The sequence below is a fragment of the Hesperophylax consimilis genome, chromosome 3 (genome assembly GCF_061612785.1).
Source record: "Hesperophylax consimilis isolate HC1 chromosome 3, BYU_Hcon_1.0, whole genome shotgun sequence".
Taxonomy (NCBI): Eukaryota; Metazoa; Arthropoda; class Insecta; order Trichoptera; family Limnephilidae; genus Hesperophylax; species Hesperophylax consimilis.
This window is the reverse complement of record NC_142838.1, coordinates 13,216,653-13,244,650: the sequence shown is the minus strand read 5'-3', so window position 1 is coordinate 13,244,650 and position 27,998 is coordinate 13,216,653. Positions and strand designations below refer to the sequence as shown.

The 27,998-nt window shown below is 36.2% G+C and overlaps 1 protein-coding gene across 3 annotated transcripts in view; it reads right to left on the bottom strand.

Annotated features, from left to right (window-relative positions):
• yki (Transcriptional coactivator yki) overlaps positions 1-27,998 on the bottom strand; it is a 115,035-nt gene that overhangs the window by 30,672 nt on the left and 56,365 nt on the right. The window lies entirely within an intron of this gene.

Sequence of the window (27,998 nt, the reverse complement as noted above, 5' to 3'; positions counted from 1 at the left end):
AATCATTTAAAATCGCAAACATTTTTTTTTAACTCTTTTAATACCAGAGTTCCTCCTCAAGAACTCTAAGAAAAATATTAATATCTCTTGATTTTATTAAACTAATCGCCCCGTATTTTGCGTATCGATTGTGAAGAATTTTCCTCATGGCGTTTATTTTTGCAGCTAGATTGCAATCTTTATTCCAGCGACAAATACCGTAAATATAATTAATAATCTGTAGATCCCGTTTCGGCTGTTTTTTGGACTAGGATCCATCATTTTTTAACACTCCAAGTTAATTTTTCTTTTAATTAAACATTTGTTCGTGGGATAGGTAACTTATGAGCCTTAAGAATAATAAAAATAATTAAAAAATATACCAAATTTAAAAGAAAATTGAAGGTGTACCAAGCATATGTAGAAACTATAACGGAGAGCTGAAAACACTTTTTTTTATTTGAAAACAAACTAAATAGTTAAATAAAAGCGTAAAAACAATATATATTATAAATATTTACGAGTAAATATCTGAAATAATTGCGTTTTAGCTACAATGTTATTTTTTCTACTGAAACTTGAAGAATGATAGTCCCACCACGATATAAGTATTTTAATGGCCAAACAAGCGAAGATACTACAATGTTTAAGGCGGAATAAAGTTGAAACAAAACAGTTCGAATATTTTACTAGATTTTATATTGAATTGATATGGATAATTAATATGAATTATAATAAACTCATGATCGCCCCACAAACTACCCACCCACTGGTGGGCGATATTGTCCATGTTGGGAATCACTGCTCTACTAATATCCAAAGGAGCGATGGATTAAAGTACGCGCTCCAATAATAATCTAAGCCAGCGGTTTTCAAACGTTTTAAAGACGCGACTCTCTTAAAAAACCCACCTCCGCGTGACCCCTTAGCATTTTTACGTGTTAAATGGCGTGCACTTCTCGTAAATAAAATCGAAAATATAAATGCTATTTATCTTTTCTTTATGTTAAAAACTAAATATAGAAACAAACTAAAATTGGTAGATGACCCCATACTCTCTCTCGAACACAGATACCAGGTTCGATGAATTAGTAAAATAAGCACACTTGTCGTATTATTTTGTATTACTTGGGTACCATTTTTATTTGCTTAGTGACCTGCCTCATCTGTTAATATAACCACTGTTATTGCTTGTTATGATAAAGTGAAAAAAATATTTTTATCTAATTTTATTTGATATGTCGCGACCCCCATATTGAAAACCACTGATCTAAGCAACAGCTGGGCGACTCTAGAGTGGAGGAATACAGCATTTGGCTATGCAGGTAATACGGTAGCCATGTACAAACGATCAACATAACCTATAAGTGCAGTTTTGTATTACAGAAAGCGAGGTACCTAATGCGTTATTAAAATAATATAATCTTTTAGTGCACCATGCCTATTGCAACAAAGAAATGAACTTTTTATTACAAGTGGAATAACGCGCAATCTAAAAACATAATAATATAAGCAATGACCATCAACACAGAACAAGCAATGATATTTTCCTGAATCAATAATATCAACAAGTCTTGGCCGAGTCAACGGCAAACAGCACTGGCTGGACTGACTCCATCTGATCGAGCTGAATGAGAGATATGTATTGATAAGACGGTTGGGTCGCTTGAATGGTGATGTCCCAGGAGACGAGAGGGCGGAAGGAGAGGCGAGGGCGGCGGGCTTGGATGAATGCCAAGCGCCTTTATTTCTGACACGGCGCCGCCTCCGCACCCAAGCAAGCCCAGCCGCCCAAGACCCAGGCATCATTTAACCAAGCTCAAGTTGATAGATAGCCGTTGTCTCGAGGAAAATCTGGAGACTATAAATTCGGAAAAAACCGATTGAAAAATGCCTTTGAGACGTGATGAATGTACTCGTTGGCGATGATATACTGAAGGAACGCCGTGATACAGATTACTTACCTATTGAACACTTGAACAGTGCTCGGGAATAGTCATTGTCCAGTCATTTGTACGTATAAGCATCGGTGGAATGGAATCATCACAATCGATTAAAATCGTTTTATCGTTTGTTCTTGGAATAGTCGTGGAAAATGCTTACTTTTCGTATTTAAAACTTGGCAAAATCACCAAAACAACTTCATCCACGCGTGTCGTTATTTATAAAATTATTATACAATCGATTTTACAGTAGGTGATATCATTGTGTCTCTATTAGTGAAAATAGGAAGCGTTTAATGGTACGTATACATTTGCGAACTTAAACGCGAACCGAACTACGAATTATGGGAAAGAAACTAAGCAACTGCAATAGTTCCTTTTCCATAAGTTGAGGTTCAGTTCGGCAGTTCGGCTCGCGTATGTAAACGTAGCATAAGATTGCTGAAAAGGGCAAACAAACAAAAAAACATTTGTCTAATCATTAAAAACAATGTTAGCGACACTCAAACGAATATTTGACTGAGAGTTGCTAATATTGTCTTCAGTGATTAAAACATCCATCTATTAAGAGTCTTTAAGCCAAAGTGGTTTTGCTAATTTATATTATCGAGTTGATTATACGTGCATTTGTACGACATCGATCTATGGCAGAAATTTGATAATGGTCGGTAGGAGCTGGCGCCTTGTCCGCCTCCGCCGACATAAAAATTTCATTCTTGGGAAAATCACACCCTGAATAAATGACACTTAATTCCTTCTGCGAAGTAAACTGTCAGCGACAGGTATATTATATTCTTGTTCAGCGTGATTTGCACCTTCGCCCGAGTCTATTATGCGGACACTAAAATTGAATCGAAAATTTCAGGAATGTTATGAAGTAATCCCAGTGTTATGACATCTGGGTGATTTGAAAATAAAAGAAATGGAAAGGGGCGATTTTTTTTGACATTCGTAGTTACATAGATTAATACATCGCCTACAGACGTAAAGTTACTAAGCTTTTGACTTTTTGAACGGATGCATATTCTAAACTTGTATCTATCGAGGTGGTCACCATTTTCAACTTTCCAAACAGATAGAGCTTTTGCGGAAGGATACTCGCTGGGAGAGAAAGATACGAAAATATCAAACAAGAAACGAAAGGGTTAACGAGGGGACAAGATGCACAAGTTAGGCTGGTTTTGGGAGATATTCTTCAAAGATAACAAACAACCGTAGAGTATCTTTGGGAGATATATCTCCCAGACTAACACAGTCTCATAAAAGTAATGTATCTCATTTTGTTTAAATATGACTTACACAGTGAATTAAACTGGAATCAAATGAAATGCGAACACACATATATTCCGCGGAATCTGTATTCTGAAAGTTTTCCTGACAGAAGTAAATAGCAAAATGTCAGAGGTTTTAGGGATTATTTTTTCTAGTTGGGACCGCCTCATTTGCGTTATATCAAGTGTCTAGACAAAGCTATATTATGTATTTTAAATTCTCAGTAACATTCAAAGGTAGTTTGTATTGTAACCGTTTGATACATTTACGACTTGTGACTAATCTGGCAGCCCAGCGTCCAGCATCCTGTTGGTTGCCTAGCAACCGGTCGGCTCCAAAGATCACATATGGTTTTCTTATTACAGAAAAAAACAAGAAGTCATCTGACACAGTTTCACGTCCACGTCATAATATATACCGAGAAGTAAGTGTCCGTGGAAGGAAGGTCGGTGCGTCAGATTTTCATTAACATTTCACATCCAGTAGCCGTCTTCTCTAAACTCGGAACCGGGGACGTGAGATGATACTAACTTTACTAGAGGAGAGGAGCTAAGTGGTAATGGGTGGCAGCAGATGTGCTTAATGACCTTGTTGTTTAGAGTACTTCGGATCGTCTTCATAAATTATCATTAAATCCACCATAATCCGGGCGCAGTTCTTACAAGAACAGGGAGTAAGCCGATGTTTTGGCTGAGCGACTTTTAGAATATCGGAGAGGGAAATATTGTTAGATTACGAAAGCAGATTAATATTTATTTTGTGGAAAACAGCAAAAACAAGAAAATTTCAATATGTGCAGCGTCATTATTCTTCATGTTACTGATAAGAACTGAATGTTTTATTTGTATTATTTATGATGGCTAGAAATAAGATTCCTGAGTGTAAAACCATGTATGATCGTGTGCAAAATTTAGAGATTCACAAATAATGCAGGGCTGATAAGTAAGAGTAAGCTTAAGAATGGGACGCTTAGCTGGTTTGAGCATATGCGAATGGACGAAGAAAGGAGTGAATGATATAAAAAGTCGGGGACGTCTGAGGACATGGCACGATCAAAATCATTAATCAAACACTTGAGTCGGGCCATGACCAGAGTCAGAATAACAGTGTGTATGAGACGACGTATGAATGTAAATGAAGCAAGGAGTGTGTACCAAGACCGAGTTATTTGGCAGTCCAGTCCCAGTCAATCCCGGAAAACCGCGTGAACGTTATTTAGTCAATTATGTCGGCATGACTGCCTTGCACAGATTGTGTCAGAAATACAGAAATAGAACATTGCCACGAATTAAGTACGGGATGAAGATGAGGGATGATTTTATTCATTTTTACGCGGCTTCTATTGATCTCATTGACTAAACCTCTATAATGGTGCAATTAATTGAAGCATGCACTACACGTTTCAAATTTCATACCACAAAGATTAAATTTAATGCTCATACATTCTGGAGAGTAAACAATTGCAAATTAACACCGTTTATTAATTCATTCTTTAGTTGTTATGAATAGCGTAAATGCGATTTTTTTAGTAGAGAAATCTTGTCTTGTCTTAAAGAAACCACAACTAAAAACCATCCGCGGTTGCCGTTACGTAGTGAGAGGCAATTAGATTTTCACATACACAGAACTAATTTTGCGAAATATGTAGGTATCATTTGCCTATTATTTACGAAGTTGAAGAAAACCAGTTAGGGTATACGTGAAACATAGAATTTTGAATTCATTTTTTTTTCTGCATATATTACATCCCTTCATAAGCACCGCATTCAATTTAAGTACTATTCCGCACCATCATGTAATTAAATTAAAAAAGAGAATCTTCATCTACCCACACAAGTAAAATTTAAGTGTCATATACTCAATTTGGAAACAAAAATCTTTTTTTTCCTAGCTGACCGTGCGGAAAATTGTCTAGTGCCAACGTGCGATGCACACGAAAAAGATTATCTCACACCTCAAAAGCATTAAAAAAATCAAGCAAAAGAATATTTTTTCTTGCTGTCCACGCGGAAAATTGGTTCGTGCCACAGTGCGACGCAAGCCAAAAAGAGAATTTCCATTTGAACAAGTCCAGAAGTTGGCGCCACCGCTGTCGCCGTCCGGTATTAGCGATGTCATCAAATCGCGGTGACTCAAAATATTTTATCGGGAAAACATTTTCCACATGAAATAATAAAATACATAATGACTATCAAGATAACGCGGGACATCCACTCGAGAAAATACAATTCCTAGAAATGTTTACGAGTTTAGTAAGCTGGCATTATATTATAAAACTAGATAGGTACTCTGTACACTGGTACACGATGCTAGGGAATGTGGCGTTGTACTGTCACGTATAAATTTCTCTCAAGGTGATTGCAAGATTGAAGTCGGCAATTTAATGCGACAAAAAATGAAATTATAACGCAGAATGCATTTATTATTTTATTTTTGTGTTCTCTTTCCGCTCAGGATTCGCGGTGAATATGCTAGATAAAGTGGAGATATTTCTTGCACTGGACCAGTTTGAAAGAAAGTAATGGCAATTTAGATTTCGATAAGTAATTTAATTTAATGGTTTTATCAAGCTTATTAACATCTCGTACCTACTCAGAAGGGATTGAGCACATTTTATTCTCAATCTATATTCAATTTTTCAATAAAGTCCTAAATCCTGTATCTAAATTTCGCCAATAAACAATTAGATAATGTTAATTAAGTGTTAATCTCAAGTGACCTACCAGGTAAGTATTGTACTGTATATTTTCTCCATAAATAGTTAAGTAATAATATAGATCACCGTAGAAATGTATTATAAGTTTGTACAGCGCCCTTGAGGTGATTTTGCACAAAAACGGCGCTATACAAGTCATCCAATTATTATTTATTATTATTATTAATCTGAACAGGCCAGACTCTTGACAAAATATGTAATGGGAGAATAATAATTAGTAGGTATATTGATATGCACAGTCTAATTAACTTTGTGCCTCTGTCTGTAACTCCGATAAAATGAATTAAAACTTAATTTTCAAAATTACTACCGAATCCGGTCCTAGCGCACTGCTACTCTCATGGTAATAGTGGAACACGCTTCAACGAGATATTAGCACGCAACAACGTCGCTATGATTATTATACAGTATAAGTAGTGTCAGTAACCACTAAAAAAAACCTGTCAAAAAAGTTATATCGAAACGAAATGTACATAGCTTATATTCTCGCGAATAAGAATCCAAGAAAACCTGTAAAGTGTACATAAATAGAACATCCAGTATTATGAAAACAATACGATTGGAGTGGCTGCAATATCAGTCGCACTATTTATTTACAAGTGTCGTAAAGCGATGATTCATATTTCAGCTGATAGCACGTCTGATAATAGTTGGATGAGTCACGCAGTGCGTGACGTCACAGGACCAGCGACCAGCGACCAGCGGAACTTAGAGAACCATGATTGGCAAATTGTTGTGGAATACACCGATGAAGTTATTAGCGTACGAGAACGAATATAATTATCTCAGCGTGACGTGTGTCCGACCCGTGCGTGTATATCGTGTATCGGAAGTTGCCGCTCTTGTTATTACTACAGAATTGTCTAAAAATAATTCCACAAATGAATATTGTGTATGTGCGTGATGCAAGACAGCCAGCATACGCTGCTCGTAAGTGGAAAGACATGGTAAAACCTCAACCTCTCAAACAGATCAACAAATAATAGTGCAATGTCCCGAACGTTTCCTCAATTCATTTTCCTCGTCGAGAAGCTAGGGGCTTGCGTAAACACTCTGGGCTGTAGATTGTAGATAGCTTCTTCCTTATGGATAAAAATAACATTATTGAGTAAAACATCGCCATCAATGTGTTTGTCTGTATGAATAAAATGTATTTTTCATTAGACAAGTTGATTCAATTTGTGAGGCGGGTTTGGGTAGCGCCGCCCGGGAACCATTATTGGATAAACAGCACCTCTGTTGAATGTCACCCCCAGTGGTTCGCTACGATTGGTGATTTAGGATGCGTCTGCCGCCCACCAGCTGCGTGGCATGTCAGATCAGTAGAGGCTGGTTTGGGGAGACCCTTTGATCTCTCCAACTGGTCTTTCGACCCATCGCCATCGCCATGAAAAATAAGTTCAGTAGGCCGGTAATTAAAGGGGAGTATTAACTGTACATTCAGTATTTTGTACAAGCGATTTCCCCGAAATGCCACAACGCCAAGTTTTGTAACACTGGCGCCTTGTCGCTTTTTTATCAGCTGATAATTCTGACAAGTTTAAATAATCAGTATTCTAATGTAATTACGGTATTATTATAACAATAATCATGACAGGAAACGCAAAAAGATAATCATTATTTTAAGATTAATTCTAAGGATATATAAAAAGGTAATTTAAGATGTTGATTTTTCGATTGTTAATATCATCGTATCTCCACCTACAATGTAATTGTAATGCTTAAAATTCGGTAATAATTATTATAAGCGTGTTAACCCTTCAGGACCTTGGCAAATTGATTAATAAAGCTGTCAGAAAGTCGGAGAACGTGTATTTCCGATTCTCAATAAAACCAAATAAATGGGATAGTTCTGAACGTATCCGAAAACTAATGACTGCTTTAAAAGGTTGTACGATTTCAAATATTAGAAACAAACATATATTTTTTTAAATGTTCATTTTATTAAATCAAAAATAAAAAGTTGTTAAAATGGCTAACCTTGGGTTTTTTCGTCTTAACACCGAACTAAAATTACTGATTAAAAATTCTTAATTTTTTCTCAAATTTCGGTCGGTACTTTTGGTTTCACAGAGGTGTACATTTGAATTATTCTGTGGTTAACTACTATATTTGGATGTAAAGCTTGGTATTTTTTCTTTGTAACAACGTTTAGATAATATTTCTAACTATGACGGTAAGGGAGACGCAATGATTTCTATCAGATCATATTTTATATATGTTAATAATCCTGAGGAGTTAAAATAGTATATTAAAGTATAAGTGGATAAACAGGTCTTTAAACACGCGCGATTTGCTCGAAATAAAGCAAGTGTTTTAAAGACCAGTTATCCACGAATACTTTACGCTATTTTTTTTTATTGGTACACTTTGAAAACATAAATATTGATATTATTATTAAAAATTTGGAAATAAGAACTATTAATGAATTCGTGATGTGACATCACAATATCTTGTTGTCATGGAAATGAAAAACACAAAAATTAATTTGCAATGTTTTATTTGACGTTTAAAATATTCCTGTCAGATTTATAGATAAAAGTTGACATTTAGACTTCACATTTTGTTGATTTGTTGATGTTGCCATGGTAACTTTAAAAAAACGCGCGTTCCATAAAGTGCGATTTAAACACGCTAGCGCGTACTTTAAATGAGTAAAAAAGGACACCAATATAAAAAAATATATAATGTTACACATTTTGTAAGAACCATTAAAAGATTACCACTTTTTAACGGCTAATGATATAAATCTGTTGTAGATTATACTTAGTTATTTTCGTACAGTAAACAGTTTTTTTATGTGGATTTATTGGTTAGATCATTGGCACTCTAAGGAAACATATAGTATTGACATTATCCGCGTAGGCTTAATTCGAGCTTTTACGTTTCAACGTACGTAACAGCTCCCTTGAGGTGTTTTTTCACAAAAACGGCGCTGTACAAAATATCCATTTATTATTATAACAATCATTCCCCTTGGCCTTTGCGATACACGAATTCGTCAAGAGATATTATTAGAAGGATGAACAATAGTTCGGCGATCGTCAAATTTTGCGGATGTGCCAATGGACAAAAATATAACATTTTGATGACTGGGCGAGTTAAATTTGTTAGGCGTTGTTTCTGTGTATACACTCGGAGCACGTGGCCGCCATTATTACTTAAGGGGTCACTGATTAGCTTATTGCTAAACCAGTTTCAGTCCAATCACTTATTTATTTATTTATTTACAAAGATGAAACAATAAACAACGCCGAAGTCTGTTTAGAAATTTAGCGATGTTAAAAGGATATTAACTATGGCAATAACAATAATCTTGGCGATGGATGAAACCGCGACAACGACGATAAAAGATTATTTTTCAAGACACGTGTTAAATAGAAAACGATGAATTGAAAATAACTTATATCCACTATTGTATAGATGTATACGTACAAAATTCAATGAATTAAAAGTAAAATATCAGGTTTAGTTTTCAATTTCAAAAGTTGATGCTTGCTCTTAGGACGGGTTGTTTTGGAGAATTTAAACAATTCATCAAATTTCAACATTCATTTTCGGGTTCTGTGAAAGTGCTATTCAAGTTCTGTTGAATTCGCAATTAATCATTAATTGTTAAGACAAACGGAGATGCACGAACAAGTGCTTCGATATTATTACGACTTTACTAAACGTGTATCGTTTTTAACCGGATTACCAATAATTTTAAGAGATTTTTAATAAATCAGCAATACTCATTTTTCTCCGTGTGATAACAGTGGTGACAACAATGGAGACCATAGTGATACTTTTTTGGGCATGTTATTAGTAAGCAAACGACGTCGGGACCTTTTTGACTATCAATAGGAAACAGGCTATGTTCATTCGCTGCAGTTTTATTTAAATGATTTATTTTGGCATTTCGAAGAGGGATGCGAGCGATGTGCTTATGTCTGGAAGTGTGTTGGTAGGTTGGTTGGTTGGTTGGTTGGTTGGTTGGTTGGTTGGTTGGTTGGTTGGTTGGCAGTGACGGGAGTGCCCGGTGCAGTGATGTGTACCGGACGCACATGATATTATGTAGGTATCCGCAGTTCAGTTGACAGGCCCGAGTAAATAAACAGGCGGCCAAACACTCTAAACATAGCTGCGCGGCGCGTGTCCCCGGCCCAGTCGCCCGTCGCGTCGTCCACTCACTACAGTGGCGGCTCGTAGGGACACTTCATTAGGTACTTATTTTACTATTCCGACAACAGGGGATGGATAGATCCTCGTCCCTGCTCCAACACATAAGACTTTTGACCATCGTTATGTTTCTTTTCATGATTTTTTTTAAACATAATATCATCCGAACTTCTTTAAAGTTTTTGATTGTTTTCTGGTGAAATTTCATTACTGTTCCAGAATGTATAAATACTAATCCATCATCCACATACACATTTTACTAATTCCTGTGCAAGAACACCTGAGGGGCCAGATTAGTTTTACATAAATGTAGTTTCGTTTACTTTAAAAAAAGAACAATTTGTTACTTATAACAGGGCGGGAAGGCGGTGGGTCCCCTCAACTATACAGACATTAAAATCAATGACTCGATTGTTACTTTTACATACTAACCCCAGCGAGAGCTCGTACTTACGTCACCGACGCGACGATCGCCCTCTTCCTTCTCACGTCTTGTATGAAAACGAAAGACACAAGATATTAGAACGATGACATCACGTACGACCACAAAAAGATACTTTGGATTGATTTTTTAATAATAAATAATCTCTCTTTAATTTTCTTAATTTAAAAAAGACGATTTCGGAGTAATTAGCCTTAATTCTTGACCCACTGTTTCAGTGCTCCACAAATTATATAATAATTTTCAACACAAGATATACCTACCTATTTACAATAATACATATTATTATTTAATTATTATTCATTTAGGGGTGGTCTTCCTACTAGAACTTAGTTTGAAAACCCAAACTTTACTGAATTATGCAGTTTTGCAAAATGCCCCTATAGAAAACATAACTATCTTCCGAAAAGAGTCTCCGCCCTTGTCAGCCAGAATAAATACCGTCTGGCCGACAAGCTCCCAGACACAAAAAGCTCACTACGAAATGAGACGCAAGCGGCAGAGTTACCTTGTTCTTCCTTGCTTCTCCCATCACCCATCTTCCTCTTGACCACTGCCTACCGCTCGAAGCCATCCAACCAACCAGCTTCTTTTCATCCAACATCCACCGATTGGATCTGTCATAAAGTCTGTGTATCAAACGACAACTGAAAGTGACTGAAGGAAGGGTCCTAACAACAAAATTATCCAAGAATATATCTATAATAAAACGAAAGAATACTAAACTTGCAAAGGTGATCTAAAGCAGATGACGTTTAGTAGTTAAAAATTTATGTATGGCCCCATAGTTATCTACAAGTGCCCGCCAGTGAAATCATCATCATCATAGTGAGATGCTGAAGAATGTGCAGGAAGAAAGATAAAAGAAGTAGGATTAGAAGTAGCTTAGGTTACTATTCAGACCTATTCACAATACCTAGCCAAAGGTATGTGAAGCAAAATTATTTCGACACTAAATGGTGGTTTTTCACCAAAACAAATGAAATTCTGAGACTATCTTTCACTCTGTAAAGGTGTGAAAATATATTAGATATTAATTTATTTATATTTTCGAAATCGCAACCGACAGGTTAAAAGCCAAGATGCTTGCTGCTCTACCGTTGTCGTCGTTTCAGTGCGTTTTCAAACATCTTTTTAAAAAATAACTCCGTTCCGGCCAATGTTGTTGGAGTAGACGTGTCTGAAGCAACGCCTCACGGAAATAGAATATAAGACAGGGTATCAAGGGAAAATGCATCCACACACATTGTGATAACTATTAAGGCGGACCCTCTCAATTACACAATATACTAGCGCAGACCCATGAAAAATCAAGAAATATTATAATTCATATTTTGAAAAATACAATAAAAAAAATTTGGTGTTAAAATATAATATTTCAAGTAGGTCCGAGTAGTAGGTTGACCGGTCAGTGGTTGAGTGGGCATAGCGCTTGGGTCTCACCCGAGCGTCGCGTGTTCGATTCCTCGGCTGGCTAAGTCCTCCATCACAACACAAGCAACATTTTCGGCTTTCTGTGGTGGTAGTAGATTTTCAAACATTGTTGGGTTATTCGTAACCTGGGAATGTTTGTCTTTCTTTAAAAAAAAAAAAGGTAACTACTTTAATGATTGTCTGAATCATCCACACAATCAGTTCCAATTTTAAAAATAATACTTAAATTCAAAGCATATTTGAGTTCATTGAACCAAATTTAAAGGGACAAACAACCACGTACAGTCAGCCGAAATTAGTATAACAATATTATTATGATGCACACATTTATCGAGATCATCCCAGTTTCTGTGTTAATTTAATTATTTTAGTGATTTTTTTTTAAAGTTGTGCTTCAAAATATCAAGACGATTTGTATGTTTGCCCCTGTACATACGGTGTATGAATATGAATAATTTATTTTGTCAATATAAAAACTTAACTCTTTCAAGAAAGGCTTATAATAACAATATTGCGCAAACAAATAATTCACCTTAATATTCTAAAGCATTACTTGCAAACAGTGTTTTTTCCGAAAATAATTAAATTATCGCTGTCTATGGGAAGAGCGAATTATGAATTATTTTCATATACCCTTAACAGTTTATCCCAAATAATGCCAACCTTTCATAGTCCATGACTTTTAATTTACTTTTTCAAGTGGTCACGTGTCGATATTTTTTAAAATGGCGCCACAAATATTAGCCTAGTATAATCAATTGTTTTTTTGTTGTTTAAAATAAAGTGCTAACCAGGGATAAGTAGTCGGATGAAACAAAGTTCAACAAATTGCACTGAGATCACTTGTCGCCGATTGCACTATCGATTTCCAGGAACATTAACTACGTCAAATGATGGACTTTCATTAGATAAGATGCATCAACAAGTATTAATACAAATTGCGTGTACGACATTTTGTAAATAAAATGATAATAAAAAAACACACGTAGCTAATTCTGTGGTTGAGACCATTAGGATGTGCGTGATGTTTTGCTAAAATATGACGTACCAAAGGTGTATTCATAATTATAATTCCTAATCGGTGTGAGTTATTTGGACTGTTGAGGAAAATGTAAGAAAAATAATTCTCGAAAAACTTTTTTTTTTAAAGTGTAATGTTTTCCTCACTGGAATTTCCCATGCTGAGGAAAACGATGGAAATTCCTCAGGAACAAACGTCAAATGTGACATTCAAATCACTCCATAATAAATATTAAATTTTTTTTTTATTAAATCAATTTACAAAGGTGCGTAAATTAGTTGTAATATAAATAAGAAATAAAAAAGGTAAAAACAATACTAAGAATTACTTAGAAGGAAAAGAGGAAAACAATTAGGCAATAAAAGAGTTACTTTACACGCAGGTAGCTAGGTCGCTCATGGGTCTGGAAGGAATCGACATGATGCAGTAAGAAAGCGTGATACCGAGAGCACTCCATTCCATATATTTCTATTGGCGGCCGTACACGAGTCGGTGCGCGCACAGGAGCGGTGTTGGATGATTTAATTCTTACTATTCCTTGTCGGAACACATGAGGGAGCGGGCGGCAAAATACACGTATTGTCGATTGCTCTTCCTAAGGACTTTTTTTTATTTTTTATTTTTTTTATTTTTTTTTTATTTTTTTTATTTTAATATACATCATATGGGTTACATTTACATACATATTTTGCAAAATATAATATTAAGGTTCATATATGGTCATGTATACCTTTGCTATTGCAATTCTAAGTTGGCGATGACGTATCAGTAGAAACGGGTTGGAATATTTTAATGACGGAAGAAAACATTTTGTGCTTGTTTATTCGAAAAAATCCTGGTCTTTTAATAGATCCAGATCTGTCATATACGAATCGCATTCTCTTAATTTGCTCGAATGAATGAAACTTATATTTAGATTATCTACAGTGCGTTATTAATTTAGTCCGGTTATTTGCGGTCCTTTCCAGAGATAAAATACAAGGCAATATTAATAAGACCAGCTACTGCCTCAGTGCTTAAGTAAGGCCTGCTAGAAGGTGACATCATTCCCCTTTTAGCCTGTGAAAGGAACAGCTCTGTCATCTCACTGGGACGTCGATTGTTAGAATATGTATTCTGAAGATTAAAAACATACCCAATTCACGCCGGCTTTATGAACGCATACAGATATTACTAATTAAGATGAAAACATCAATGAGATGAACAACTGAGACATAAAAACCATCAATTACGCAGTGTATTATTCAGAAAATGAAAAGCGTAGTGCAAATAAGTTCCCACTGTAAATTCTTAATTTGTTTCCGTGCAGTTACGGATAAGGGATTATTTGCAGTTACCCGAACTGTAAGATCATCAATCAAGGTACTGTGGGCGTTATTTAAAAAAAACTACATATAAAAAGATAAACATTTGCTCAACAAAAGTGCATGTGATTATCAACACCTACGCCTAAACTTAGCCAAATTAAAACGCATCGACTTTCCACGCCGTTTTGTACAAATGACATAAATAAACAAATTAGTGAGTGTATCACCACTCCAGCGAAATTATCTCTGTAGACTTTGAAATCATGAACATCCGGTTGCGATTACATCTGTCAGTTGTTGTAGGCGTTCCCGTCTCAATAATTTTATTTACAAATAAAGACAAGTAACGATATCGAGTAATGTTCATTTCTTCATTAAGATTTTAAAATATTGCCATCGTTTTAAAACCAATAAATCACAAATCGAATAACATATCGGTTCGCATTTAGCTCGCAATTAAAAATTAATTAACGTTGATTACAATAATAAATCAACTAAATTAGCAAATTAAGAACATGAGCTAAGGATGGTTAGGAATAATTATTACGTGTTGCGCAGTATTGTTAATAATAATTCATTTAGCAAGCCCTCGTATCAATTAGAGTTTGGTCATTCATTCAGGAGGTTGAATGACAAAAGCATAAACCATTGTAATGAGTACTGGTAATGACCAATTACTGCGACGTAGCATCACGACTAAATGTTTCTCACTAATAATAACAGTAATTTAGAGGTACGATCGCAGGATATTCGATTGGGATAATTTGCGTTCTCCGCAGCCAGTATGTAATGCAGTCTAATGCGCTTGTATGTTGTTAACGAACACTTATGCTTATCACAAGTTGGAGGTTTCGTAATCGTTGTAATTAAGATAATGTTAAGTACATTATAATCAACAGGATTAATGAATGAACGTTGAATGATGAGTTGAATGAAAATGTTTGGCTTAATCCGTTGTATTCAAGAGTATTTTTTGGCTTGATGACAGGTGTCTGATTGGGTGATTTCTCAGAAAATCATCAAAAATTTAAAATTAAAATAAAATTTAAATCCCTGTTGATAAAATACATTCATCCTCGTATTCGATAAACCATTATTTGATGATGTATTTTGTGTGTCTGTAAATTTGTTCGTAAGTTCCGTTTACATTTCAAGATGGTGGCTGTGTTGGATACTGCCTTTTTATCCCGCCAGAATTCTCATGAGCGTGGATTCTTCTACGAGTTGTCAAATCTGAATAATCAATTTTATGGTACCTAACTGCCTGACGACAGTTTGAAAAAAGAATATTGTTATTGGCCTTTATTGAAACAAAACTGTATAATTCCTTATTTGAAATATATTTTGTTATATAAAATATATGGTTAATAATGGAGTAGGTAGGTATTTAAGTAACTACTTCCAAATCTTACGATTCTGCACCCCTGAAAGAAATTTGTTTAATAAAAGAAGACTACTTTTTAGACGCTCACACAACTGCTAGTTTGGTGTTTCTGGTATACACGGAGAAAAATCTCATCAAATTATTAGGAATCCGGTTGAAAAAGGTTTCCTGATAAACTTTTAGTTAACGTCCTATATATTAATTATCACGATGTCGAAACACATGTTCGAACACATTTACTGAAAGTTTCTTGAAACCCGTTAATTCATACGTTAAAAGCATGCAATCACATTTTTACCGGATTATCAGTAATTTGAAGAGATTCTTAATATATTAGGAATACTAATTTTTTTTCGTGTATGTTTATTACGTAAGTATTTGTTTGTCAAAAAGTTTTTATTTGATAGTGAAAGGAGTCCGGAGGCTTGTAGATTATGTTGCATCGTTACATGTAGACATCCATTGATAGATTTGTGCAGCTTCCCAGTGTAAGTAGCAATGGCTTCCGAGAAGCGGATCGCGGCCGATGCATCAAGCAACGTAGGACGAGACGGCCGCCCGCCATTGTGCTAAACAGGATGTTACACGTCTTTTTATTTATATATTTGCATTTTCACGTGGGACGGAAAGCGGCGAAATGTTGTTATTAGATTTACACTGGTACCTATGTATATGCGCATAGTAAACTGGGCTCCATTCAACGGTCCGGTCGCGATATTTACACAAGTACCCATGTATGTGCGCAAAGTAAATTGGGCTCCATTCAACGGTCCGGCCGCGATATTTACACCAGTACCTATGTATGTGCGCACAGTAAACTGGGCTCTATTCAACGGTCCGGCCGCGATATTTACACTAGTACCCATGTATGTGCGCATAGTAAATTGTGCTCCATTCAACGGTCCGGCCGCGATATTTACACCAGTACCTATGTATGTGCGCACAGTAAACTGGGCTCTATTCAACGGTCCGGCCGCGATATTTACACTAGTACCTATGTATGTGCGCATAGTAAACTGGGCTCCTTTAAACGGTCCGGCCGCGATATTTACACTAGTACCTACCTATGTACTCGTATGTTAAACTGGGCTCCATTCAACGGTCCGGCCGCGATATTTACGCCGACGCGTCTCTTGGCGCGAATCGCTGCCAATGTGGCTGCAACTTGGAGATTAAGCTAAATAATGAATCATGGAATATTTCTCATTTTCATTACCGACCACTAATAAGAGATGAGAATTCACATAAATGAAGCTATTATCTGTGTAAATGGAGCAGACATAGAGTAATGATTAAACTGACGTCATCACACCACCATCTATGTATACGGAGAAATATGATCCTGTTAAAAAAGTGACAGCATGCTAACTTCCTGATAAAATATTAGCCATCGAGAAGACGTGTTCTTTTCGTAATAGATAGCATGACAGAATGCTACAATATAAGTAAGTCAATATCAGTATTTGTATGAATACGTGTTCAGCCGACCTCAAAACATTTGCTTTTGACTGATACTTTGTTAGAAACTCTTTCAATTCATTTGTTGTAGGCCCGCAGTTCCATTTTGAACGGGAAAACCAATAAATTTCATATTATTAAGTTTTCTCCGTGAAGGTACTAGTATACAGATGTCCCTCGTGTTAGTTGTGGTCTCCCGGGGATCTGCATTCTCGAGTGGCTAAAGGACCGATTCCTAGACACATCGTAAGAGCCGCCAAAACCCCACAGGATAATCTACTCCTGTCTGCAACATGTTGTCCTTCTCTCAAAAAAGACTCAACGACCACAAAAAGGAACAACCTCAATATTTTTGTCGCTTTAGCCTATTTCAGCTCTGAATCAATCGATAATGTTCAATCAATTGATGTGTCGAATTGACAAAATGGTTTGAAAACAAAGGGTCGAAATAAAACTGCCTTTGAAATTACTTTAACCTCAAGTGACTGCAATACCAAACGGTTCTCATATCGAATAGCTAGTAAAACCCGATTATAACCAGAAGATACTAGATGGACACGAGATGCGTGCAAATTGCTTATTGGCCTTTTGCAATGCCAGGGAATTGTGAACCAATGAACGCATACTATTTTTACGCATTCAGCGTTAGTCTGGTTTTAAAACAATTATAGCACATAGTTAGCATACAGCACTTGGAATTATTATGGCAGAGGTCGTTCCTCCTGGCCTATGACCATGTCCTAGACACTGCTGGAGCCCAATGAAGCCATTGTTCTCTCGCTGGCAATTAAAAAGGATAAGACGTTCATAATTGAAGTCTCCACAATTGTCTGACTAATTTTAGCTCGCTATAAAATGGTGTGGGAAAGTCTCAACAGCGCTGGACAGCTGCCCACGCTCGCATTACATCAAATCATTAACACAAATAATAGTCTCAGTAATAAGTCGTGGAAAACGTGGGTTTTTTACAGTTCTACCTTGGCGGTGTCAAGGTATAATTTTTTCTGAGATTGATGAAATTTTGCACACTTGACCTTCGAAACAAGAGGAACTAACTGTCTACATGATATTTCAAAAAACTCTGCGAAAAGCCCGGGCATCGCCGGGGACTTCAGCAAGTACAATAAAATAACATTTTTAATAATACATAAAATAGTCGATAGAGCCTTACAAATTCGGAAGTCAGTGATTTTTTTTATAATTTTTAATAAATACGTTCAAGTTAATATTCTTGTTTTACATAATACGAGTATGTCTATACTTAACAAAAAAATATAATATTAGCAGTTCATATGATATAACATAACGTAGGTAAGTGATTATTAAATAAATACGAATTATTTTGTTATTCTATATCTCGTGTCGGGAAAAAATACGTGTCTTTTGAAAATGAACAAAAATCCATTTCCCCTGCCTGATCGGGTCGCGTATTTTTCCGACACTGATGACGCCGAATTTGAATTCGAATGGGCGTCGCGACGCCTTGCGCATCCTGTGGTTTTATTTCCGTAGGCAGGCTACGCAAGCGCGGCGGTACATGCGCGCGCACTGTTTACCTCCTCAGGCTGTTGTGGTCAATAATAAACGAGCTTACTAATACGATTAACCCTTCAATACCGAACACCGAAAAAATAAGAAAATGAGATATCCTTTGATAGGATTATCGATTTGTTTACATGGAGTAACTCTAGTTTCTACGACAATTGTTAAATTTAAAAATATGTGTTAAAAAGAGCAAATAGATTAACCGGTATATTAGGCCGAGTGGAGTGGTTAAAAGCATCGATTTCCCACCCAGACCCTGTGGGTTCAATCCTCTGCTCCTTCCGTCAAGTCCTTTACTGCAGTGAACAAGCAACATACAACGATGGTAGTAGGAGGTTGCTTATCCGTAACCAGGGAAATGATTTTTCCCTTTAGGTAAAAAAATATTAACGATAAGCGAAATCGCATCCCGAGAATCAGCCGAAGCAAATATTTATTGTAATTACTTGTTCTATGTATGATGGTGGATATAATTGGTTCCAGATCGGAAATGATCCACGTCAAGCGTGATTCTTTACGTCACTGTGATTGTTTCAACATCGGAATCGGCCGAAGCAACTCTACGTGTCTGCGGTCGGTCGTGTGGAAGTCTGGAGATGTGGTTCGGGCGGCCATACAATGTACGTCACACCGTCTTATTTCCGTCTTCCCACCAAATGCACGCTTGTTTTCGCCAGCCTAATTGGTTTAGGTGATACGAAGCCACTGTAACTCCAAATGCGACAAATGACAATTTTCTAATGTGTACAACCTTTTAAAAATATCTTGAACCTTTCAGAATACGTTGGGGATAAGTCTCAGCACGTTCCTGAAACCCCATAAGGTCATGGAATCCTGTCGACGATCCTCACAATCTTCACAATCCTGTCATTTTCTAAGTTGTAACTTCTACCTCTTTCTCACGAACAATGCATAACAGAGAGATAGCTTACAATAGAGCTCCCAGCATCAGCACCATATCCGCAAATCTGTTACTTTATTTTTACCATCGAAAACGTTTTTCTGTAGTTTGTAATGCCATAATTTGTCCGTAAAATTGACATGTCATAACCAAATTCGTTTAAGTCGGCAGTTGTAAAATAGCAGATTAGCATTCAGGGTATTTCCTTTGCGTAAGACACGTATACATTTTACAACAGGAACGTCAATGAATTGCGTCCAATCAAACTTTATAAAACAGTGATACGAGTACTAGAATAGCGCATGTGACTGACATTGCTACGTAATCAATTATATTATTATTTTCCTCTTGAAGTGCGTGACTCCATTGATAGATAAAGGTTTTGCGTCCACAGATAAACACAAGCAAATAACGTATATTGAAGGAAAATTGTAAACGTAGATACCGATGACCTTTATTATTTACTACGAACTGTTTGTAATTTGTATATTTATCATATTAATTAATTAACTTGATTGATAATACGCCTTAGCAGCTCCGTATCAATTAGAGCCTTATATGCAAATACTATTAGAATTATAATTTATTTTATCTGGCGTCAAGAGTTGGTAAATTTATTGCAAATCACATCTCAAGTAGATACAGATTCGGGAAATACTGCATATTTCATAAAACTGTTTTTCGACTTGAAAATAATGTGAATGGAAGATTGGTGGAAAACATCAATTAAAACGAATTATGTATGGAGTGTTGAAAGAAAGTTAAATAACATGCATCACATCAAAGAAGCGTACAAAGAAGTGATTTCTGGCACACAGCTTTGCCGGCAGGACGGAAGCCATGATAAATAGGTGGGTTAGGCGAGTTCTAGTTCTAAATGGGGGCCAGGGGGCCCGGGGGCGGCGCTTCGCAGGGCGGGGGCCGGTGCCCGAGCTAATTATACTATTATGAGAGATGGGGCTATTTGGGTTGGCGTGTTTTGCTTCTATTATTCCGCAGCTCGCTGCTCACCTGAGTTGGGAACTGGGAACATGTAACTCGTGTATTCCAGGATACAGTAGGTGTTTCATAAGGCTAGAATTAAAGAGAATATAAAGAAACTTTACAATTTTATACTAAAGAAGACAACATGCATACATACTAAATAAAATGATAATAAAAAAGGATAAAACCAACAGGATTCGCCTAATAAAAAGAATATCAAAATGTCTAATTTTATGTATGGAACTTTTACAACTTCACAATGCTATGACAATTTACACACCTGGTGTAAAATCATAGTATGTGCAAACGTGTATTTTATTAACCCCTTGGGCAATTTTGAGAGGTATTCTTCACAGACAACAAACAGCGGTAGAGTATTTTTGGGAGATATATTATAACCCAGCCTGACATGGTCTCATAAAAAATATGCTATCTCATTTTGTGTTACGGTGAGAAAAATGATTTATACATTGTTAGAAAGAGAGGTTAGCGCGCTTTAAGTTTGCATTTAAAAAATTAACGTAAACGCTCTTAAAAAATTAAATTAACTCAATGAAACAACATTTAGTATTAAAATAATATCTATTTATTTATTGCATCTCACAAAACACTTTTTTTCACATAAAAATCAACCTCACTAGGACTAAGCCTGTATCGAGGTTAACAATTATGCCAAGGTTTGGATATTATTTAATAAATTTTTATATTAAACGAAAATAGTAAAGTAAAACCATTTATAATACCTATGTCTAATTAAATATGTTTTATTTTATTTTATTTATATTTTATATAGTTTCTTTTGAAGTGGTAATTACAGTTTACACGATAAAAACTTTTTCTATGTTTGCGTTCAAAATGTTAGTACATATTTTATTTAATACGTCTATTTGTAATACTACAATCGAAGTCTTTTAATAAAATAAGTCCAAAAATGCGAATTTATCTGAAATCGAATGTAATGTGAAAATATTTTTTGCGCAATTTGCATTATGACAGTCCTCATTTGAGACGTACATTGCAAAATGTTAGAGGCTCTAGGGGTTAATTTGCTTTAGCAATTACAGCTGTATTTGACATGTTCTTCGACATTTAAAAAATGTACATGAATTTTGGCTCATGTTAATAATAATTTAGATGCTGAAATTTCAGGTCCCTTTTATATATTCAGAACATAGGCGCAGTGTTAAATTCTTATTAATATATTCTATTATAAATATAATACACATTACACAAAATATGAGGTTATCAAACTTTCTGAAAGTGAAATATTGTGAAGTTTAACCGTTTGGGTGCCAATCGTCGATTTTCGTCGATTCGTGTTTAAACGAAGATTGCCGATCGTCGATTTCCGTCGATTGCGTCAGTCGTGTTCTGATTCGCGCGTACGTCTGTACGTAAAATTCTCATTTTTTCGAAACGCCTGGACTTCGGAATCCTCCTCCGCGTGATTCTAAACCAATATTCTTTAATAAAACACCGAAAAAATCATCGAAATCCTTGAAAATTCATAGAATTTATGGGGTTTTAAAAAAATATATAGTTTCATAAAAAATAATGTTTATTTGGTGGCATTTTAATTTTTTTGGCACTCAAACGGTTAATAATAATACTGTGGTTGAATTTTTTATTATTTACCCGGTAGCACATAATCTGATTACGTACTGACAGCGAACTGGAAAGCCAAACAAGTCACAATAAGGAATTATTCCAGTCAATTTTTTTATGAAAGTTTTACCTATACATACCAGTATTTCAATCATCAATTTTAAAGATGTTTTCATGTCAATAAATATAAATAAAGTTAGCCGAGTCGTAGTCGTTGGGAGAGAGAGAGACTACTGAAGAGTAAACAGATACAGCGGACAATTACTCTCAGCAAACAATGTAGCCGTCAGCGCACGTAATGGGACGTATACATTTGCAAACCGAAACGCGAGCCGAGCCATGAAATACGGGAGAGGAACGAAGCAACTGCAAGCGGAAATTTCGCGCCTTTTGCGGATGCTTTGTTCCTTTCCCATAAGTTGTGGTTCAGCTCGGCAGTTCGGCTCGCGTACGTATTCATAGAATAATGTTTTATCCAGTTGTGCATACACTGCGAAATGAGCATCACAGTCAGGCGACCAACCAATACAGTACCACACACATTGTCGCCAACCTATGACGCTTCGTAGGTGGGAAGGGGGTCCTGAGGAGATTAGTAAAGTTATTGAGAGGGTTGAAGATGTCATCTAATGGGATCAAACAGGTCCAAGTCAGACAGGCAGAAAGTCTGGCAGGTCTTTTCACATAAATGCCTAATGGACAGACATTATCAAAGCTGCTAGTTCCTTTGACCTGGCTTCTTTGTAATACTGTGCATTAGAAGCAGAGTGTTAATATCGGATTGAATCGGATGAAGCACTCTCCTCTGTCCATTCAAGCAGGTTAATTCAGTATTAGGGAGGTCCAGGCCAGAGGTGGATACCAACTTCCACTATAGGATGTAATAAAAAAGAGTAAAAAAAAAATATATATGTAGAGATCCTTACTATCGAGAATCTTCTAGCCTTGCACGGAATGCCTAGTATTTTAGATTTACACGGGATCAATGGAGGCCTAATAGGTAGGTACTTGAGCTGTTTATTTACAAGAGGCAAAGGTGAATTTTAACAATTCACTATGAGAAACGAATTACATACTTCTCTAGCAAAAGTGGGAACTTGGCAGGAACCAGAAGCTTTATAATAATTTGTAAAAATTATAGAAATCACGAGGAAATGGTACCGGTGGATTTCCTTCCGTTATTTTTCCTCTGTATTTACACATAATTCCCACTCTAAAATGCTGGATTGCTGGTCACATTGGAATACGCGCCATCTCACAGCGGAGAGTCAAAAATAACCGCCGGCGAGCATCATCGATATTGAAAATCTCCTCGGCCACGTCACGTGGTCAGTCTGCAACGGTCAATATCAACTACCAATACATAGTCGCAATTACAAACCTGCACTCGCATGGTTAACTAAACGCTCAAAACACTATATAGGAGGATTCATCAGCTGTGGGCCGCGGAGCTGGGCTTGAACGGGATGGTGTGATTATCTTCTTAAACTAGACACGGCACATTCCTCAGCCACCAAGGGACGGCGATCTCTTGTATTTTATGTGATCCGTGGCTTTTATTCTCGTGTGCCCGCTGTCCGCCTTATCGGACAGATTATAGGAACCGGTAGCCAAACAAATTAATAATACGTCAATTTATTTTTACCAATTTTGACGACGCGTCGTGTCAGTAGCATCCGTAATATGAAGGTGTTCAAAATCTGTCACAAGCCTTTCAATGTTATCATGGTTATGGTTTTCATACAAAAAATATCATTCGCGGTGAAAATATGTTTCACCGCGAATGACAAAGCTTAGACTTTGAATCACTAATTCAGGGAATTTAATAATGTAATTCAATATTTTGCGGTGGGACATTTGATGGCAGCGGAAGATATGAATATAGCTGACCGATTTTTAACACTTTTTTCTATATTTCTTGACAGATAAAATATGTGATAGAAATGACGTTGCGAATTAACCTGCTGACTTTGGCAGTTAAGCAAGTTTTATGAAGAAGAATAAGCAATAAAAAAAAGAAGAAAATTCGGTAAAAAAATTTAAAAAAATTCATGACGCCAGAGCTCACCTTTAAAGGGTCTTAGAACAAACAAACAGAGATATTTTCAAATTAACAATTAAAATAATATATTATATGCAATGAATGACCTTTACAAACACTATTATAAATAATTATTTTATCGCTGAATTCTCGACACAATGATTTCTAAAATGACACAAACCGAAATAATGAATATGTTTGATAAATTCTAACCCGTCTAACTCCCGTTGTATACGTACTAGTGAAGGACCATAGTTAGGTCCATGAAATAGGGTCAGTTTTCCACGAACACGAGGGGCTGATGACGATAGTAAGTAAAAACATCTGAGAAGTAGCTTTTGGTAATAGCAAATCAGATGGAGGGGACAAGGAAAGTGCCTGAAATAGAGCCCAGCGGTGAGTGTGTGACAGGAAGCGCGAATGTATTTGGAAAACACCGTCCCGCCAACGCAGTATCGGCCAAAATACATCGGACTGGCAAATAACTCAATTCAAAATAGAAATTGTACAAGACATAACGATAGAACTTCTGCTAAAATACTTCAACTCTGACGTGCGATTCGAACTGTGCTAAAAATACCGCACAGAGATTAAAAATAACCTAATAAACCATAAATATTTGCGAAACCGGATTTGTTTTTTTTCAGTTTACACGAAAGTCTAATGGAATAGAAAAAAATAACATGCAATTGGCTCAGGAACGTGGGAGCATTTCATATATCTTGTGACGGGTTGATAGTTGCTACAATAACAAATAAACGAAGATCTGATGCTGCGAGTGTACATAATATTATTATATATGGCAATAAGAATGCAGCGGAGTAGATTCAGATGCTGTAAAGGTGGAACGTGTTGACAAAATAATACATTCAGATTTAAGTTTTGTATGAAAAAGGCCGCGCTGCCTTTCCTCTTAAGAATCGAACCGAGCCACGAATTACGGGAAAGGAACGAAGCCAACACCAAACGGCCTTTCGCGCCATTTGCGGTTTCTTCGTTCCATTCCCGTAAGTTGAGGTTCAGTTCGGCAGTTCTACTCGCGTATGTATACGTAGCATAACACGCTTCGTTTATGAGAAAGATAGAATGGAGAAGTCACAGAGGAGCTAACTAACTAACCATCATGCTATTTATCCGTAGGTGCAGGCAGAGAGAATAGACCGCCAAACAACTCGGTCTTGGCACACACTCCTTGGTTCATTTACATTCGCACTATGTAGATATATAGTTATACATATATATTACACATACATTATATATTGAAATAGTGTCATGTATTCGTAATCAATAGGGGATGGTGACTGTTCGTCCATGAATATTAAGATTTAAAAAAACACACATTTTTTTAAAATTTTTGATGCTTTTCGGGAATCTAGTGCGGTGCTTTAAAAAGCTGAAAATATAAACAAAAATAAAAATATAAGGGATTTTATAGCTCAGCCCTTCAGCACGGTAATTCACTGACCGTCACGGCGTAATTCGCAATGGGAATAAAAACTTTCATAACATTATTGTGAATGGTTAATTTTTTTTATGTTTATTGTAATATCCGCCAGCACAGTTGGCCGACTGTGCCGATGAACTCGCTCCGTATAGGCGTACCGCCGAGAGCTCGATTGTAACCACTTCCTCTTTCTAAAAATAACGACGGTATGTCATGTCGAGAGGATACGACAAGGCTTTCAGCGGCAGGACTACAGTAAATATAACCAACCTTATATCCGTATAACAGTGGATTATCTTAATTTCTAATCTCTAAATAGTATAAAATAAAGTCGCTCTCCGCGTCTGTCTTTTTGTGCTCTGAGTTCTTCTAAACTAGGCAACAAATATTCATAAGGTTTTCAATATCATTTAGAGAATTTCTTCCGGAAGTTTATATAAATAATAAATGCATATTATATTTATAGAAAGTAGAGGAAAGTCGATGTTTTGTGATCAAGTCGTAAAAATATTATCTTAGGGCGCTTACATCACTAACGCTGGCTAAACCTTATAAGATACATCAAAATAATGTACAAAAGTACTTTGTTCTTATTAGTGTTTAGAGAGTGGTAAGTCCGGGACGACCGGGATACAGAGTCGATTTAAGTCAATGTTATGTAGTTCTTTAACAGTAACATTGTGATATATAGTAGTGAATGGTGGAAGAAGTTGGAGACACCCGAGAAAGACATTAGCAATAACGAATCATCGCGGAGTTCACTAGCAGTAAAATAGGTGGAGACTAGTCCCAACGAATCTCAGGTAAATGCCAGCAGTGTCGTAGTCGTGTAAATGTCAACTATGACGTCATAAGCCACAAATACATACAAACAATGGATAAATTCACGCATTTAATGAAGTGTACTAATTATCTTCGTCGTGTATAATTATATTTGTACGTGTACCTTAGATAATGTTGAAGGGGAATCACCAAAAACAACACATAACAGATAACAAGTAATCCATCATTGATAACGCAGTGACGTCAGAACTGTCAAAACGAAAAAATACAATAATAAACTTTGGCGTACAGCGGAGAAAGAAATCAACAAATCGTAGAATGAGTGCAACTGAAATACTATATTATTGTAAATGTATGTCAGAACTAACTATCATTACGCTATTTCACCGCAGGTGTAGGTAGACGAATGGATCGCCGCACAACTCTGTGTGTACGTACATGTACATACACCAAGTACACACACTCCTTGATTCATTTAAATTTGTATATATTCCTGGTACCATAGACATTTCAGGATAATCCGAATAGAATGTGACTCTCATAACTTTATTATGCTGGTAACTAAATTCTGTAATGATAAATTTAGTTGAAAATTCTACATAAGTGGATCACAGATCATTAAAATATCCAGTTATTTTTAAATGTCATTACTAGACATCGGATTATATGCACTAACAAAGTGCCAAAATAAGCATGCAAATATGCACTAAAAAAGGCCGAAATATGCACTAAAAACTCTTGATTTGCCCAAAATATGCAAAATCAAAAAACCATTTATATTTTTATATATTTTAATTAAAGACCGTACAAAAACAGCGAAATATTCTTAAAATTATGCATAGTTTTTGTGACAATATACAACTAAGTATTTTTCCAAATTTTCGAGCTCAAATTTGTGACGTTTGTCACCCAGTATTAATTTGTACGCAGAAAACGACCTCTCTACGTCAACTGACGTCATTGGACAAAATTTAAAATTTGGCGCCATTTCTGGAGATATCTGTTTAGGTAGGGTATGACCTGTGCCGTCGATGTAGGCATTAATGTTCTTCATATCTTCAAGACTCGGGTTTTTAAGCAAAATAGAGTCTAACTTTTTACGAATCTTTTCTGATATTGAATTAGGAAGGGCGTTGGCGAGTTCGATCATTGTTTTCAGTATTTCTATTGCTTTAATTAGGAGAAGGTTTTTTGTTTCCAATTTTTTTATGGTATCTGGTAACTTGTGGAAATATGTTGAGATATTGCGCGATATTCTGTTTAATGTATGCGTCTTCAAATGCTAGCTTGCTTGAATGAATTGCAATGGCCTCAGAACTGTCAAATTTCCCAACTACTTGTTTTACGGCCTCAAAATTTTCAGCATAGAATAATACTGCCTTTAGCCAAGTACCCCATCCAGTAATTATGGGTTCTGGCGGCAATGCTAGATTTGGCAATTGCTCTTTATAAGACTGCACACGCGACGGTGCTTTTAAAAACACTTTTTTTGTAGAGGAAATCAATTTATTAACATTCCCATACTCTTGCCGTATCTCTTCTGCAAGGCGATGAAACCCGTGAGCTAAACAGGTAATG